Below are 18,256 nucleotides of genomic sequence, written 5' to 3'. Positions count from 1 at the left end.
GAATTTAGACCCTACCTGTCAATGGGATGTAAGAAGAGCCTCTAGGATGGAAAGTACTGCTGTGGCCATTTTTGGAAAGTAAAATCTACCAGGCTTCTTTGTATCCAGTTAACTGCAGAATTTATGGATATAGGTATTGATGTTAGAAATATAGATAGAACCTTTTAGGTTAAAAAAAAAAAGCCTTGACCTTAACATCCTTGCTTTCATCTTCAAATTTCACTCTTTAAACATGCAATGAATTTCTAGTTAGAGCATTTAATGGGGATCTAAATTTCATGTTTTTCTCTCAGCTAAGCCAAAATTAGGGTTGTGGGTGGCACATGATTTAAGTTGTATCAAGTTCTTAGCCATGCAGAGTTTATGAACAGTAAAAGTTTTAACTGGCCAGCTATTGAAGAAACCTTGTGTTTTTGTAAGGAAAGAAGGAAAATGTTTCCTAAAAATAGGTTTCTTCCTATTTCCTATTCTTCCTAAAAATTACATTTCTTCCTAAAATCCAGCTCTGCGTAAGAACTGACAGTTTGTCTGAGAGAGTCTTAAAATTAATCTTTTGAATACCAAGAACCATAGGTTGAACTTCACAGATATGAGCAGTGAGAACTTGCCTAAAGGCAGAGAGCTGCTAGCATCTCTTTTCTTCTTGGCCACATCAGCTTCGTCTTCTGTCAGCTACATCTCGGAGCCACGTGAGCTTTGGAAAATTTTTAACTTTCGGATGTTTAGTCTGCATAGGCTGGACCCTGTTCACTGCATCTTATTACTTCAGTTTCCCCCTCTGCTGTCAGCAGCACTGCTATCCAGCTAGCTTTTGTAGAAGCAGCAGGCTTGCAGCAGCTTTATAAGCCAAAGACCAGAAAGCTGCCACCTGTGTAAAACACAGCTACATCTTCACAGGGCTGTCAAGGACCAGGTTCCACTGAGCCCTCTTCAGCAGATCAGAGGTGGTATATGATGAGTTAAAAATACAATCAGAGATCATTACAATTTATTGCAATTACTGTACCTAAGAAAGTACCACTTTTTAGCAATCAGCCTGGCCTGTTAACAATGAAAATTCTCTCATCATACGGTTGAAGGCAGCATAACTTAGTGAATTATTAACTGTAATTTAGATGATCTTTTAAAGTACATGCAAAGTGTGGTTATGATATAATAAATGCTAATGTAGGATTTCATAGTCATAATTTTGCCTCTCAACAGTTCACCCTTAGGTAAATTTCTCTGTGATAAAATCTGAATTCCAGCAAGGAGCCTAGTGAAACTGGCAGTAGATTTGTTCATTTAATGATTTTTAGCAAACCGATTTTTAAGAATATTCAATTGTCTTTCAAACCAAAGAAGTTAAATCATTAGGTATACAGTAAATCTATAGAAGTGACAAATGATGGGAGTTGCCGTTGTGGTTCAGTGGATTATGAACCCAACTAGTATCCATGAGGATGTGGGTTTGATCCCTGGCTTTGCTCAGTGGGTTAAGGATCTGACAATGCCTTGAGCTGCAGTGAAGTTTGCAGATGTGGCTCAGGTCTGGCATTGCTGTGGCTGTGGTGTAGGCCAGCAGCTGTAGCTCCGATTGGATCCCTAACCTGCAAACTTCCATATGCTGCAGGTATGGCTCTGAAAAGCGGAAAAAAAAAAAATGTAAAATACGATGACGGCATTGAAGACTGGATCATAAAGTAACATAAAATTATTTAATATGAGTAGACAATTGGAATGTCGGGTTTTGATAAGTGTTTTCAGCTCATTTCAATTTAATTCATTTAGCATCTTAATTGTATAACTAAAGGTAGTAACACTTTATTTAGTGTTATTATCCATGAAAACTGAACTTGCTCATTTTAAGTAGGAGTTTAAATGTCATTTATTCATTTTCTACCCCAATTCTAAAAATTATTTTTTTCTAAGGAGGTTAGTAACTCATTGGTTAGCATAGTAATTGTATTAAGTTGATGTGTTTGCCATTATGCATGTTCCATATAAGCCAAATGTTACTTATTTTTCTTTCCTTGGGCCACCCCAAGGCCTACGGAGTTCCCAGACCAGGGATCAGAGTCAAGCCCACAATTGTGACCTACATGGCAGTGGAGGCAACATCACCCCCTTGAACCTACTGTGCTGGATGGGGACGGAACCTGCATCCTGATTCTGCAGAGTTGCTGCCAATCCTGTTGCACCACAGTGGGAACTCCCCAAAATGTATTAATAATTTTAAAACATTCTTTTTAGGCCTTTATATCTTTTGCTCACCTCCCTTCCCACCTACCTTCCACACAGTTTTACAGATTTTATCATTGCCACCCTGCTTCTGAGAATTGCTCAGTGGTATCTCATTGCCAGGAAGATAATAAAAGCTAGAAAGACCAGGCCCTCCGCTGTGGGCTCCTTCCTCCCTCGTTGCCTTGTCTTCTGCCTCATGCTTCTCTGCAGCCTCTGCGCCATCCACAGAGACCCGCTTGTCACCTCCTGCAGAGAGGACAGGCTCTCTCACAGCTCTGCCTTTGCCTCTTTCTGGAATGGATCCCCCTGCCTTGCCTCTTCTTCTGATCTTATTCCCGCTCACCCTGTTAAGGCTTAGTTCCTTGACCACCTTTCCTCTCCAGTGAATTAGGCACTTATATTTTTTTCACCTGTGCATAGCTCTTGTACTGTTTTTAGTACTGTGTGTTATAGCTTTTGCCTATGTGCTATTTGGAGGCAGAGTTGTGTCTTTAGTTTTGTATGGTATAGATACCTGACGTATATTAGATATTTGAAATTGTTTACTGAAGGAATGAGTGATTCAATGAATTTATGGCCCATTTTATTTTTCATTTGAGTCTGTAGTCTTTTATCATCGAATCCTCTGTCTTACCAGGCCACCCTTCTTGCATGGAGCATGGCAGTACCTCTCATTGCACGACGGGAGTTCCCGTCGTGGCGCAGTGGTTAACGAATCCGACTAGGAACCATGAGGTTGCGGGTTCGGTCCCTGCCCTTGCTCAGTGGGTTAAGGATCTGGCGTTGCCGTGAGCTGTGGCGTAGGTTGCAGACGCGGCTCGGATCCCACGTTGCTGTGGCTCTGGCGTAGGCCGGTGGCTACAGCTCCGATTCGACCCCTAGCCTGGGAACCTCCATATGCCGTGGGAGCGGCCCAAGAAATAGCAACAACAACAACAGACAGAAGAAGAAAAAAAAAAAGTACCAAGGAGGAGAGCGTGGTAGGCAGGGCTTGGTAATGTATGTTTGCAGAAGCTTATACCAGCATTGTGCTGCTTGAATGTGGTGTACCTTCAACAGTGGGAGTCTTCATTACTCATTAAGCAGGTGTTTGTAGAACCACCGCAAAGAATTGTCCTGTGATTATGCAAAACTGCATAAAAACATAGCTCCTGATTTTAATTAAGGTGTTGTCTACCAGAAAAGAGAAAACAGATACCTAATACAAGTTGAGAATATGTGGGTTTTTATAAAAGTACAGAAAAAAAAATGCAAAGGCTGTTTTGAGATAGATGGGCTCAGCTGCCTTTATCAGATAGACCTTGGAGAAGGTTGAGTAGAAGTTTGTCATTCCTTTTTACTCTGAATTCCATGACTGATGGACCATGTAGAAAAGCTGTCTATTGCCTTGAAATTCACATAAAGAATAATTGATGGTAGTACTGTGTTTATATATGCAACTTTGATAAAATATTATTAGGGATAGGGAGATTAAGAAATATCCTAAATTTATTTTCTGTGGAATGATTGACTTTTTAAATAAAGTTTCTTTAGGTAGTTAAATAGAACCACATGATACAAGTCAGTTTTTTAGCAAATTGGCTTGCTTGCCTGAAATAGGACCAGGACTTGATCGCTTTTGCTTTTTTTATATTTTAATTTAGGTACCTTAGTTTGTGGATGATCATTAGCTGTTAAAAAACAAATAATTGAAGTAGACACTCAGAGTTGGAAAAGGAGACATTTGATTACCATTCGGAGACTTTTATCTCTATTAAATGCAGTCCAAGAAAAGGTATTGTGGTGTTTATTTGAAGAATAGAAATACCATCTGTACGTGATATATGTACCTAAATATATATATATATATATATATATATTTTATGGCCACATCCATGGCATTTGGAAGTTTCCAGGGATTGAATCCGAGCCATAGCTGCAACCTACATCCCAGCTGCTGCAACACTGGATCCTTTACCCGCTGTGCTGGGATATGGCCTAGGCATCTGGATTTTAAAAATTGTTACCTTTGATCCTCAAAGTTTAAGAATAACTGCCTTAAAACACCATTCCTTCAGTGCTAATTATTTGGCGTCATTGTGTACCCTCTCTCCCTTTGTTTGTTTGTTTTGGTTACTTAAATACCAGGATTGTTCTTACCCCAAGGTCTTTGCATTAGCACTTTGTTTTGCCTGGAATACTCTTTCTATGGCTGTCTCCTCATTACACAGGGTTTAGCTCCAAGGCTTCTGCTTCAGGCAAGGCTTTTCCTAATGCCCCTGACACTGTCTACTCCCTCCCCACCCCTCATTGTCCCATTATCCTGTTTTATTTGTATTATTGCCATTTGAGGGGGACCATGAGATGTTATCCTATTCATTTGCTAGGCTCCAGCCCCTACCCCCAACTGGAATGTAAAGTCCATGAGGGCATGTCTGGTTCACCATTATATTCCTAGCATTTAAAGCCAAGCCCGTCATATAGCATTTGCTCAATAAATATTTTTGGGCAAATGAATTAAAATGTTGATAGAAAAATGATTGTGGCTATATACATAATTGTTACCTTTTTTTTTCTCTCCAAAACCAACACAAAACATGGGATCACATTTTAAAAATTAGAATAAAGCCATAAGATGAAATGAGAGAAAATGTCAACAAAGAAGACATTGGTTGGTGGTGGCCCCCAGTATTGAAATCTTTGAGTCGGTGATATTAAGACAGGGCTACTTGCCACCACTTGAGACTCTTACTCCATGCTGTTCCTTGGGTCATAACCATTAACCCAAAGTGCCACACATTTGAAATCTTTATACACTTTCTGGTTAACTTCTATTTTAAGAACTCTCGGATAGCACCTCCTCCTTCAGAAAACCTTCCCTGAGCTCAGTCTCCAGGAAGAGTTAGGTTTCCTTTGCTCTGCTTGTGTGTGTCGTGGCCATTGTCATACTGTTTGATAGTGACCTGCTCACCAGCCTCCCTGAGAACAGGGATTGTGCTTGTGGCAGCAAGCCCATGATGGGTACTCAGCAAGCGTTGTGTTGAATGAAAGCATAAATAAATATAAAATATTCCAAAGAAGCATTAGAACTGCTAAATTAAAAGTATCAAATGGATTTGTCAGGAATCTAAGAAAGTTGAAGTAGTTTTTAATAGAATAAAGCAATAAGGGTATTCAGGCCGATGGAGGGGGAGGGGTGTGATGTTAGGCACACTTAGGAAATTAAGAAAACATTCTTGGTGCCAATAAGTCTGAGCACTGGCTTCTAATTGATACGTGGCTTGTCATCTATTCAAGGTTTTCATCACTCACTCGGGACTTTTTATACATTATTTACCCTTTTTGATAAACTTCTTTTCAATAGCTGCTATTCAGATGGATGCATTTTCCAGTAACACCTGATATGCATTTTAAAATGTAGCCTTTAATTGATACTGATTGCCAGTAAATCCAATGATAACTTTCATCCGTATACGTTGAACTTTGTTGTTCCGCCCAAAAGAAAATGGAACAACCTTTGGGTATATAAATATTTAAAATCTCTGTGTAGAGCCCTGTAGTTTCACGGTGCTGTTGTTATAATTTTAGTACTTAAATGCTACTTTGGATGGCCCTTTCAGATTCTGCTTCTACATCTCCATCTCACTAGGTGATCGTACCCGAAAGCTAGATTAGAAAGGAGAGTCATGCGTTTGAAATGAACATTTTCAGTAATATTGTGGGATTGTTTATTGCCTCCTATTCTGTCACCAAAAAAATGACAGAACAGAGAAAGAAGAGTGAATACTTGGGACAGAAATGGTTGTTAAGGCCTCCCACATCATCCTGCAGTTCACAGGGTTGTCACTGCTTTCCTGCTGGCGGCCTGGGAGCTGGTACATGCTTTTCCTTCTGCTTTTGGGAGGAAACATTAAATTTGTCACATCTCTAAGAGGGAAACGGGCCAAGAGAGCAGGGAGTTGTAGTGCCGGTGGTGGCGCATCCAAAGATGTTTCCCTCCCTTTCATTTTCGAATCTGCACTCCCACGTAGTCGGATCTCTCGTTCTGCCTCAGCTTAGATGTTACTCGATGGGAATCAGGATTCAGAGAAGTCTGGTGGTTCTTCGAGGAGGCACAGAAGTGTGGATGTGCTGTTCCGCACAGCCTTTCCTGTGAACCTACGGTTTGCCGTGTGAGGAGGAGGTAATGTGAGAGTGGTGTTGTGGGCAGAGAGGAAACGAAGCCAGGAGGAGAGGGCCGGGTCAGGACGGTGGGGTGGCCTGTGTTCTGTGCCCGAAGTTCAAACCTGCAAGAGTAGGTGTTGAAATTGTGTTAAGTGTAGGAGCAGTTCCAAGATGGATGAGGGAGAAGGTAGAGTGGTGACAGGAGACTCAGCTGTGAACCTTTCGGCACTGAAGGGTATGTAAAAGCGACAGATGAATTTGGATAGGAACACGGGGAAGGGGAGAGGGCACAAACTTGAGAGATACTTCAGAGAGAGACGTCTGAGCCATTAGTCACCATTTAGAAGTAGAGAGCAGAAGCGGAACCCTGAAATGTTCACCTTGGATGACTGAGTAGTGGCACTGTCATTACCCAAGTAATGGGGGGGTGTGTTTGTGTGTGTTGGCATTATCAACAAGAATGCACATACCTCAACACAGGAATACTTCGGTTTGTCCCCTAGGAATTATTTTTTTCCATAGGAATTATTTTTTTCCATAGAATAATTCTGTTGAGATATGGACCCGCAGGTATTATTAAAAAGTCAAGTAATAAAGGCCAAGGATTTGATGTGAGAAGACCTGAATTCAGTTTCTGTCTATACTTCTTTCAAACGTTGACACATGGCACTGTTCCCTTACCTACTTTGAACTTCGCTTTGCTCCTGTGTAAAGTAGGGGTACTTTTTCATCGGCTTGTCCTGAAGATCAAATGAGAAAACATATGAAAGAAGACTTCTTTAAAAATGTGAGGTGGTGTCCTGAGTTCGAGTTGTTAGATTTACACATACCATTAAGAGCTGGACAGTTAGGTTATACCCCATCAACCTGGATCCCTTAATGCGGGGCATGTTTTGAGGTCCCTGTACTTCTCAAATACCCTTTCATATTCTTTACTGATGTGATTTAAGCATCAGGAATGAGTGGCATTGATGCTTACTTTTCCAAAAACGAATATTCGCACGAAAGGGTGGTTTTGGTTTAATTGTTTCATACAAATTATCTTTGTAAGAAAACAAAGATGTAAGCAGGTTGATTACTGAATTGGCGTGGTGTTTGTTAACGTTATTTCATCTCTTTATTGGATCATGAAAGAAAACTTGAGGGATATTCTTTATCTTTACCTTTTCTACTTTGCCCACTCACCTACAGTCAGCCCAGTTCCAGTTCTGATCTTGGTCAATGTGGGCTAAATACTAGAAAGAAGCAAATTAGAGGGAGAAGAAAAAAAACATCTGAAAGGGCATCTTGGGTGCCGTTTCACCTCCTCCAAAGCCTCCTGCAGCTAGACAGGCAGCTTCAGTTCATCTCCTCTTGGAAATGTATGTAACAGTATTCAGACCCACCAAAATACAGAAGTAAAATTCGATTTAAAATATTTGAATCTTTCTTCTTTACTCTTTAGTTATCTTTGGTACCATATTTCAAGAAAATTTGAGGCCCTGTCAAATAGGACAGCCATTCGAAACAAGCACATTTTATACGTGAACAAAAGGAGAGTAATTGGATTTCTCATTCATTTTTTGTTTAAATTGGTTTCCTTTATTTTCTTCCTGTTTCCTTTTTCTTTGAAAGAGGTTTTGATCCAGAAAATGTGATATTACAGTGAACATTTACCTCTCTCAGCTTTACAAATTTACATCTTCCGTATCAAAGCAGATTCATCAAGGAGCAGTAAAATAAACCAGTGTTGTTTTTATTTTCTTTTATGAATGATGAAACCGAACGTACATTCCTATTTTCACTGCCTATTGAATTTAATTAGTGATATTTTAGTGAGCTACTGTCATATGAGTAATGAGCTGTTAAAGAGATCAGCTTACATGTGGTAGACAGGTGTTCTCTTCCCCCTTTGGGCTGGTTTTTGCCGAATCCTTCGCGGCTGTGATTTCCCTTTATCCAGCCTAAGGAATGCTTGGAGTTAACTTGTTTTATCGCGTTCCCTCGTCTTCCCTGCTCTCCTTATAGCTGAGGGACAATTTCACAGTCACCTGTACTTTCCTCCTTCCTTGGAGAAGACATTTAGCCCTTTCTCAGAATGTCAGTTCCACTGTTCAATAAAATATACTGTAATTTTTTCTAGAAATGTCCCATTAATTTAACGTCACATTGCTAATTATGGTTATCTTTATGAACAAAAAGATCCTCGAATGAATTGTTCTTGGAAAAGCAACAAATATTGAGAGTTCAACTGTATCTTTATGGTGACAAAAAAACCTTTGTTTCAAATGTGGGATAATCAATCATCTGCCATCTGGGTATTAGAACCACTCAGAGTTTAATGGTATTAAACATTCTCATAAAGGTTCTTATTGTCACCTAGACAATCTAATTTCCATTTTGAAGTGGTAGAAGAAAAATTTGAATGAGTGAATAAATTTAAGAAATAGATATTAAAGATGTGTGATGATTTCAAGAACTGTGTACTTTTTTAAAAGTAGAAAATGCTTGCAAATTATATTGCAAAAAAATTATACTGCAGACAGTTTTTGAGATTGTCCTTGGTGCTCTATAAATATGTGTGCCTTTAAGAAGAAACAAATGGAAATACTGAAGTGTAGCTGGGAACTCAGCTATTATTAATAAGCTTGAAGAGACATTTGTATAGTTTTATTATGAGTCCAGTTAGCATAATATAAGAACAACTTGATATCTTGAAGCTTTTCGCTCTGTATTATCACCTCATTTTGTTAAATGTAATTGAGCTTTATTATTGATTACAGGCATGTATGTTCAATACACTATGAATTTCAGAATAATTTCTATTTATAAATGATAAAATATTTAAGTTTAGTTTGGCATTAGTTGGTGAAATGTCAAAAGTTATAAAGGACATGCTTTGCTGTCATTTTCCTGTTTGGTCTCTTTCTTCTTTGTCATTTATATGCAACTTTGTTCTGGTCGAAAAGAACAGATGACCAGTTTATTAACTGTGCAGTCAAACCAATAATCGGTAAGTCCTTAAAATAAGCTGGCAGCAGTAAAGGTTAGTAGATGGTATTATTTTCCTGTGGGGTCTTGAGAGCCCAAAGTATTTTTTACTGGAGAACAAAGAGCCTTGGAGTTTAAAGGTAAGTGAGTCTGTATAGGATCTGCCTACAAAGCAAAAGCAAGAGGAAGACAGTCCATAGTTTGCTTCTCCCCGGACACGTTGCAGAGCGTTTTCTCTCTCCTTAGTCATTTACACTGAGAGTTACATATTTTCTCGGGGCTTTAAAAAATGATGACAAGCTTGGGATATGCATATTTTCCTCGTACTCATTTGCCCCTAAGGAGTGTCTCATTCCTTAAGGTGTTGGATAGACTTGCAGTATTCATATCTGATTGAGTTGGTCAAAACATGTTTTAAGATCATTCATTTCTTAATTTTTTGCTTTTTCTTCACCTTTAACTTTAAGGAAGCATTAAAGCATTAATATAACTGGATTCTAATTTGAGTTTCTTTTTTGTCTCTTGAGGACCACACCCACGGCATATGGAGGTTCCCAAGCTAGGGGTCCAATAAGAGCTGCAGCCACTGGCCTACACCAGAGCCACTGCAACGCGGGATCCAAGCCACGTCTGCAACCTTCATGGCAAGGCTGGATCCTTAACCCACTGAGCGAGGCCAGGGATCAAACCTGGACCTCATGGATGATAGTCAGGTTCGTTAACCACTGAGCCCCGATGGGAACTCCAGAATTCGAGTTTCTTAATACTGATCTAGTAGAATATTTTATTATTACCAAACTAGAAAATACTAGTATAGGTATTTATCGTAATACTGAACAGAGGATTAGCACATTTTGTTGTCACAATTTTTTTTTTGGTCTTTTTGTCTTTTTAGGGCCGCATCCACAGCATATGGGAGGTTCCCAGGCTAGGGGTCAATCAGAGCTGGTGGTTTCCAGCCTATGCCAGAGCCACAGCCATGCCAGAAATAAGCTGTGTCTGCAACCTACACCATAGCTCATGGCAATGCTGGATCCTTAACCCAGTGAGTAAGGCCAGGGATCGAACCCACATCCTCATGGATGCTAGTTGGGTTCACTAACCACTGAGCCATGATGGGAACTCCAGATTTCCTTTACTAAAAATTCTATTAAAACCGCATAGGAATTAAGTTATAGACTGAAACAGTATAATAATAAGTATTTCTAGTCCTTAATCTTTCATTTGTTTAGTTTTTTCATTTCTTTAGCTAACACGCGAGTGGCTGTAAATATGTCATGTGTAATTTGAAAATGTTTTAAGTTTTATTTGGTCCTAGAATTCTCTTAAATTGTATTTACTAGAAAGAGTAAATGGCCAAAAGGCCAATAAGCACATGAAAAGATCCTCAACATTATAAGTCATTAGGGAAATGGAAATTAAAACCACAATGAGATTCCACTTTATATTTACAAGTATTGCTGTAATAAAAAAGACATGATTATAGGTATTTGTAAGGATGTTGAGAAATTGAAACCCTCATACATTGCTAGCGGGAATTTAAATGGTATAGCCACTTTGGAAAAGCTTGACGGTTCTTTATGATGTTAAACATAAAATTACCATGTTACTTAGCAGTTTTGCTCCTGCTGTTTACCCAAGAAGAATGAAAACATGTTCACCCCAAAACTTGTACCACAAAGTTCGTAGCAGCATTATTCATTATAGCTCAAAAGTGGAAACAACCCAAATATCCATCAGCTAATGAATGGATAAATAAAAGGCCTGTCTTATACAATGAAGTATTATTCCACAATAAGAAGAAATGAAATACTGATACCCAGTGCTGTACTAATATTACACTCATTTTATTGATGAAGAAACCAAAGTCATACAACTTTCAAAGTAACTTGACAAAGATGAAAACTCAATTTGGCTTGACTTCAGAATGCTCACTTAACCTCTGTCCTGTGATGAGTTATTGTTAGTGGTTTTAAACCATCCCTCGCTCTGTTTTTCTTTTCCTCATGGCCATACTTTTTGAAAGAGCGATCTTATCCCAGGTCTCACTTTGCTTCCTCCTCCAATGGGAATAACTCAGCCACTAGTGCTGTATTTGTTTCTTTTTAAATTCCTGCCTTGCTGAAACATAATTCATGGCATAAAGTATACTCTTGTACAGTGTGTAATTCAGAGATGTTTAGTATCATAGTGCCTCTGCATGTTGTGTATGATGGGCTCTTTTTAGTCGCTTTCACATTGGATGTTTCCGTGGCATTTGGCATTGCTGACCACTCCCTCGTGAGTGCTCCATCCGTTCTCATTTTCTCATTCTCTTCCTACTTACATTCATGGGTTTTACAGTCTTTGTGGGCTTATCTTCCTTGACCCATCTTTTATTTATTTTATTTTATTTTATTTTTTTTTTGTCTTTTTGCTATTTCTTTGGGCCGCTTCCGCGGCATGTGGAGGTTCCCAGGCAAGGGGTCAAATCGGAGCTGTAGCCACCGGCCTACGCCAGAGCCACAGCAACGCGGGATCCGAGCCGCGTCTGCAACCTACACCACAGCTCACGGCAACGCCGGATCGTTAACCCACTGAGCAAGGGCAGGGACTGAACCCGCAACCTCATGGTTCCTAGTCAGATTCTTTAACCACTGCGCCACGACGGGAACTCCATTGACCCATCTTTTAAATGTTGGTTTGGGCTTATTTCTCATTCCTGAGAGACCTTGTGAGTTCAGGAGCCACCTGGCGTTGGGACATGGATCACGGACCTCTATTTGCTATTTACGTGACACATTTATTGTGCATTTATCGTGTGCCAGGCTCAGTTTAGGCCCTTGAAATCTAAGCTGTCATTGAACTTACCTCCTGTTGGAAAGAGACAAGCAAAAAATAGTCAAATAATAAATGTGCCATTTTAAATCGTACGGTAGTGGTAGGCTTCCCCGAAAGGGGGCCTTGGAAGAGTGACTGGAAGGAGCTGAAGCAGAGTCCAAGCCATGAAACTCTCTGCAAGAAGAGCATCCCAGAGCAGGGAGAGCAAATAGAAGGACACTAAGGTAAACTTGTCAGACATACTTAAAGAATACTGGGAGAACAAGGAGGCTGGAGGTAAGAAGATGAGCGGCCCTGTGGTTGCTGTCAGAGACATAATGAGGGGGCAGATGGAATAAGGATTTGTAGATGAATCTAAGGCTCTTGGCTCTTGCTCTGAGTAACATGGGGAAGCAGGGCAGTAGAAGATGAGTAGGATCTGAGTGATCTTTGTAAATGACCACTTTGATTTCTGTGTAGAGAATAAACTATCCGATGACAAGATTTGGAGCAGCAAGTCGTGATGGAGGGCTACTGAATTAATGTAGACCTCATCACTCCTGTGTTATAGATCAGTACGCCTCAGTGCCTAGTGACCATACTCACTTGTCTGTAACACAGATACCCTCAAGTTTATCGCACCTAAAAGTAATTCCATCTTTTCTTCCCAGTTTCTGGTTTCAAAGTTGTTCGCTCTTTCTGTAACCTCTGTGTTGGGGAAAACCCAGCTACCAAAGACAGGAGCCACCTTTGACTTCTTAAAAAAAGACTCTGTTTTTTGTTTTTGTTTTTAAAGAGCAGTTTAAGGTTTACAGCAAAATTGAAAGTACGGAAATTTCTGGTTATGTGCCCTGTCCCCACACATGTATATACCCCTCCATCGACAGCCTTACCCACCACAGTGGTACATTTGTTATAATTGAGCCTGCCTAGACACAGCATAGTCACTCAGTGGTCATAGATGACAGTTCACTCTTAGTGTTGTGCATTCTGTGGATTTGGGCAAATGTATAGGAACACGTTTCCATTATTATAACGTCATAGAATATTTTCATTGCCCTGAGAATCCTCTGTGTTCCACCTTGTCATCTTTCTACCCATAACTCCTGATGTTTTTACTGTCTTTATAGTTTTATCTTATCCAGAATGTCATATAGTTGTTATCATTCAGTATATAGCCTTTTTAGGTTGGCTTCTTTCACTTAATAATATGCGTTTAAGTTTCATTCATGTCTTTTCATGGCTTGATAGCCAATGTTTAAGTGCTATATAATGTTCCATTGTCTACATGTACCACAGTTTATTTATCCATTCATCTGCTGAAGTACCTTTTGGTTGCTTTATTACAACCAAAGCTTCTATTGCAGTCTGTAAGCTTCTATTACAATCTGTGTTTTGTGTAGATGTAAGTTTTCAACTCCTTTGGGTAAGTGATGGGTACAATTGCTGGATCACGTGGTAAGAGTATGTTTAGTTTTGTGGGAAACCACAAATCTGTCTTCGAGAGTGGCTGGATCATTTTGGATTCCCACCAGCAACAAAGGTCAGAGATCCTCTTTCACGTCCTTGGCAGTATTTGGTGTTGTCAGTGTTAAGATTTTGGTCATTTTGATAGATGTAAAATGGAATGGCATATCATGGTTTTAATTTGCTTTTCCTTGATGACCTGAGTTGGAGCATTTTCCATTTGCTTATTTGCTATTCTGTTTATCCTCTCTGGTGAGGGGTCTAAGGTCTTTGGCCCATTTTTTCAATTGGGTTCTTTTATTTTAAGAGTTCTTTGTATATTGTAACAGTCCTTCATTAGCTGTTTTCTGCAAATATTTTCTCCCTGTCTGTGGCTTGTATTCTCACTCTCTTGATACTATCTTTCTCAGAGTAGAGGTTATTAATTTTAATGAAGTGTGGCTTATCAGTTACGTCTTTCATGGGTCATGCTTTTGGTGTTGTATCTAAAAAGTCATCACTATATCCAAGGTTATATGGGTTTTCTCCTGCGTTATCTTCTGGGAGTTTATAGTTGTGCATTTTGCATGCACACCTGTGATCTAATTTTAGTTAACTTTTGTGAAGAATGTTAAGGTCTGTGTACAGATTGCTTTTTTTTTTTTGCTTATGGATGTCCAGTTCTGGCACCACTTTTTTTTTTTTTTGGAATGTTAAAAAATTTTTTTTAATATAGTCAATTTACAGTGTTGTGTCAATTTCTGCTATACAGCATAGTGACCAAATCATACATATATATATATATATACATTCTTTTCCTTGTATTATCTTCTACCATGGTCTATCCCACGAGACTGGAGATAGTTTCCTGTGCTGTGCAGTCGGAGCTCATTGCTTATCCATTCCAAATGTAATAGTTTGCATCTGCCCACTCCAGACTTCCTGTGCATCCCATTCCCTTCTCTTCCCCCGCTGCTGCTACTGGCAACCTCAAGTTTCTTCTCTATGTCTGGGAGTCTGTTTCTGTTTTGTAGATGGGTTCATTTGGAGCATAGTTTTTTGGAAATACTGTCTTGGCTTCATGATGTTGTCAAAGATTAGTGGACTCTATTTATGGGAGTCTATTTCTGGGCTCTCGATTTATTTGTCTGTTCTTTCTCTGATACCACACTGTCCTGATTACTACAGCTTTATAGCAAGTCTTGATGTCAAGTAGTGTCAGTATTCCAACTTTGTCTTCAATGTTGTATTGTCTATTCTGGGTCTTTTGCCTCTCCATGTAAACTTTAATACAGATTCATTAATGTCCAGAAAACAATTTGCTGAAATTTTGGTTGGAATTGCATTGAATCTTTAGATAAATTTTGGAAGAACTGATTTTTTTTTGTCAATATTGTCTAAACACCTTTCACTCTTTATGCATTATAACCCTTCAGTCAAAGCAAAGGCCAAACCCTATAAGTTATTATTTATAGGGCATATTAATTATTTTCATTTTGTCCACTGATTTCCACTGATTAATTTCTTCTTGCTACCCTTTAAATCTCAATATTAAAATTCTGGTAGTTCCTCCAGAAAAATGTGGGATAAGACTCTTATGTTTCTTTCTGACTTGGTGAGGGCACTGCTTAGTCCATTTTCTTGCCTGGCCTGGGCTGCTTCTACCTTTTATTTAAGTAGCTGATAGAAGGCAGTATGTGGTACTTTAGTCTAGTAGGACAGATTTTGGCTTGAATCCTAGATCTACTGTTTATTAGTTATAAGACTTCAGACAAGCCGCTTAATAACTTCAAGCCTCTTCCTCTTTCTCCTGAAAAAAGTGAAAGCATACCCATCTGTCAGGGTTATTTTGAGTGTTTAGAGATAATACTTTTAAAGCCTCTGTTAGGCAATAATCACTCAATAAAAAATAATATTCCTCTTAGGCCACATACTTCAGGAAGACAAGAGAAGAGACTTAAAGTCCATCATTTTCATTAAGGCCATGTCTTTTCGTTGTAGAGTTTTATGGGTTTTGCCAGATGTGTAATATTATGTATTTACCATTAGAGTATCAACAGCAACAACAGCATAGCTTCACTGCCCTGAAATTTCCTGTGCTACCCTTACTTATCCTCCCTTCCCACCCAAACCCCTGGCAACCACTGATCTTTGTACTGTCTCTGTAGTTTTGTCCAAATGTCATATAGTTGGAATCACACGTAGCTAGCCTTCTCTCACTTTGCAATTGAGTGGATAGTTTTAATGGAGTCAGTATCCAGATTCTTAACTTCTGGATTAAACTCTTTAATTAACATTAACAAAGAGCAGTGCTTTAGTCACAAGTCTTTCTCTTACTTTACAAAAGAAAGTCACATCCTCATCCATCCCAAATCATATGATAGTGCGTTGTCCTGGGGTCATAGAAAACTTAAGAATTAAAAAATGTTAATTAGTGCCTTAAATTTTTATTGTAGAGAAGTATGATAGAGTGAAAAATGGAAGACTTTTAATTACAAAAATACGTAAGAATTCAGTGAGGAAATGAGATGGAAATGAGGCTGAGAAAATAGTAATGTAAAATTTTCAGCTGTTGAAAGGAGAGTCTATTCATATACTTTTTAAAATGGATAATGATTTTAATACCTCAGATTTAGTCTATTGAGCATTCTTAAACTAGTTGCTATAAATTTTATTTTAAAATGTCAATATTTCCAGTAGGGTGGAAATTAAGTTATTTTAAGTACGTATTTTACCACAGGTGAAAAATTTTAGATGTTAACTTGGTAATGTGTGAGTGGTTATGTATTTTTTCAAAATTCTTTTTAGAGTCTGTGAATAAAAATAGTTGAAGGCTCCTAGCCTACTGTATAAATCTCAAATTTTTTAACCACATACATGAAACCCTTCATCACCTTTCTCCTTCTATTCCTTTAAAAAAATTTTTAAAAAACTATTTCCTGCTTCACATTCTGCGTACCAGCAAGAAAGAACTTGGAAGTTCTCTGTGATGCTTTTCCCTGCCTCCTTGTGTTTATTATGTTATCCTTTTCCTTTACCTCACTGCTGTCAACTCTTTAAGATACAGAAAGCCTTGATTGAGGAATGGTCTATGCCCCCCACTTCATACTGGCTCCTGTGATCGGGCTCCAGACCCCCTTTGTGGCCCTCCTAGTTTATATCACCGTACTAACACGTTGTGTTGTCCTTAGCTTTTTTTTCCTATGCAATTGGACTTCAGGAACTTTTGAGTAGGAACTGTGTTTCATCTTTGGCTCCTCTGCATCTGTGTACTTCTTCTGGCATTAAGTTAATTTATTGGGCAAATATTGATTGTGGAATGAATCAAGGAAAGGTAGATAGATTTCAACTGTTAGAAAGTTCTCCTACATAACTTTTTTTTGGGGGGGGGGGAATCTATTAAACTGTTAAAAGCTATTTTTGGCTTTATGGTCATTTTTCTGGCTGTACTATTGCCCTTACTGATAAGGCTTTCAGTAACATGTCGTATGAAAATCAAATTTTGACCCTAAAAATGAGCTTGAGAACCATTCTTGTAATAGAGCACAGCATTGTAAGCAATAGGCAAGGACTTCTGGCTTTGGCTCTGCTGCAACTTCCCATGTGATTGTGGGTAAATTATCTGGCCAGGGGGTCATTTTCTCATCTCTTAAATGAGTAGGAGACCTGATTGTTTCTTAAGTTTCCTTTATTCTTGATTTACTCTGGAGAGGACATTTCAATAAAACAAGCATATGATTATTCTTGCCAACAATAAAAAAAAAGACTTGATTTATGTTCTAATCATGCATACTGTGGGCATTATACATGGTATCTGTAGATAATGCTGACCTTGTCTATATCACCTACAAAACTGTATAGTCATGGCTTAGATTTTATCCTTAATTTTTTAAAAAAGTAAAGGTAAAATAATACAGATTGTTATGATTGAAAACCTAGATTTAATATAATATGTTGATTTATATAATTTCCAGATTATATTTTAGCTGCTTTCACCACATACATAATTTGATCTGATTAATATTTTCCTTTCCAGTGCACTTCTGTCATTCTGGCCATGAATTTATTTATGTCGAAGCATTTCTTCATGACCAGTTACTCAGTCACTGCAGCCTTGTTCAATGAGAAGCAATATTGAAAACAATTACAAAACTGCTTTCCTACATTTTATGATCTCTCATAATATGTCGTAGTTCACTTTCATAAAGCTTTTGCAAAAGGTTTGAAATTATGTTTAACCAAAACAAAGGCAGTATTTCCTTTCTTGGCCTCCCCTCCTCCCAGCCCCTCTTTTCTCCACCTGCTTGAGGAAAACTGTATTTCTTCAAACCTCATAATTGCCCTTCTGTGCCTGATTTGGGCCTCAGGAAAGGCCCGTAGCATCTGTAAAGCTGGCAGCAAAATGGTATTTCCAGGCAGGCACAGGGTTGCTGGGTAGTGAGCCAATCCACAGCTTTGTCTGAGCAGCTGAGAACTTTGCCGGCGTGTTACCGCGGTGTTCAGTAACACAGACCTGTGCCATGAGCAAGTAAAGCACTGAGCAAGTGTCAGGGTCAATATTTATAGACCACGACGTAGCTGCCTGGTAGAGAGAGCAACACGCACACAGAGGGCAAGGGAAGAAAGACTGCCGTGGAGGGGACTTTAATTGCCAATTGCTTGCTTTCTTAAACAA

At 38.9% G+C, this 18,256-nt stretch overlaps 1 protein-coding gene across 1 annotated transcript in view; it reads left to right on the top strand.

Moving 5' to 3' along the window:
• Positions 1–18,256, top strand: part of BMPR1B (bone morphogenetic protein receptor type 1B) — a 224,090-nt gene that overhangs the window by 36,739 nt on the left and 169,095 nt on the right. The window lies entirely within an intron of this gene.

This window comes from Phacochoerus africanus, chromosome 10 (genome assembly GCF_016906955.1).
Source record: "Phacochoerus africanus isolate WHEZ1 chromosome 10, ROS_Pafr_v1, whole genome shotgun sequence".
Taxonomy (NCBI): Eukaryota; Metazoa; Chordata; class Mammalia; order Artiodactyla; family Suidae; genus Phacochoerus; species Phacochoerus africanus.
The sequence above is the reverse complement of the archived record's forward strand: the minus strand, read 5'-3'. Positions and strand labels throughout refer to the sequence as shown.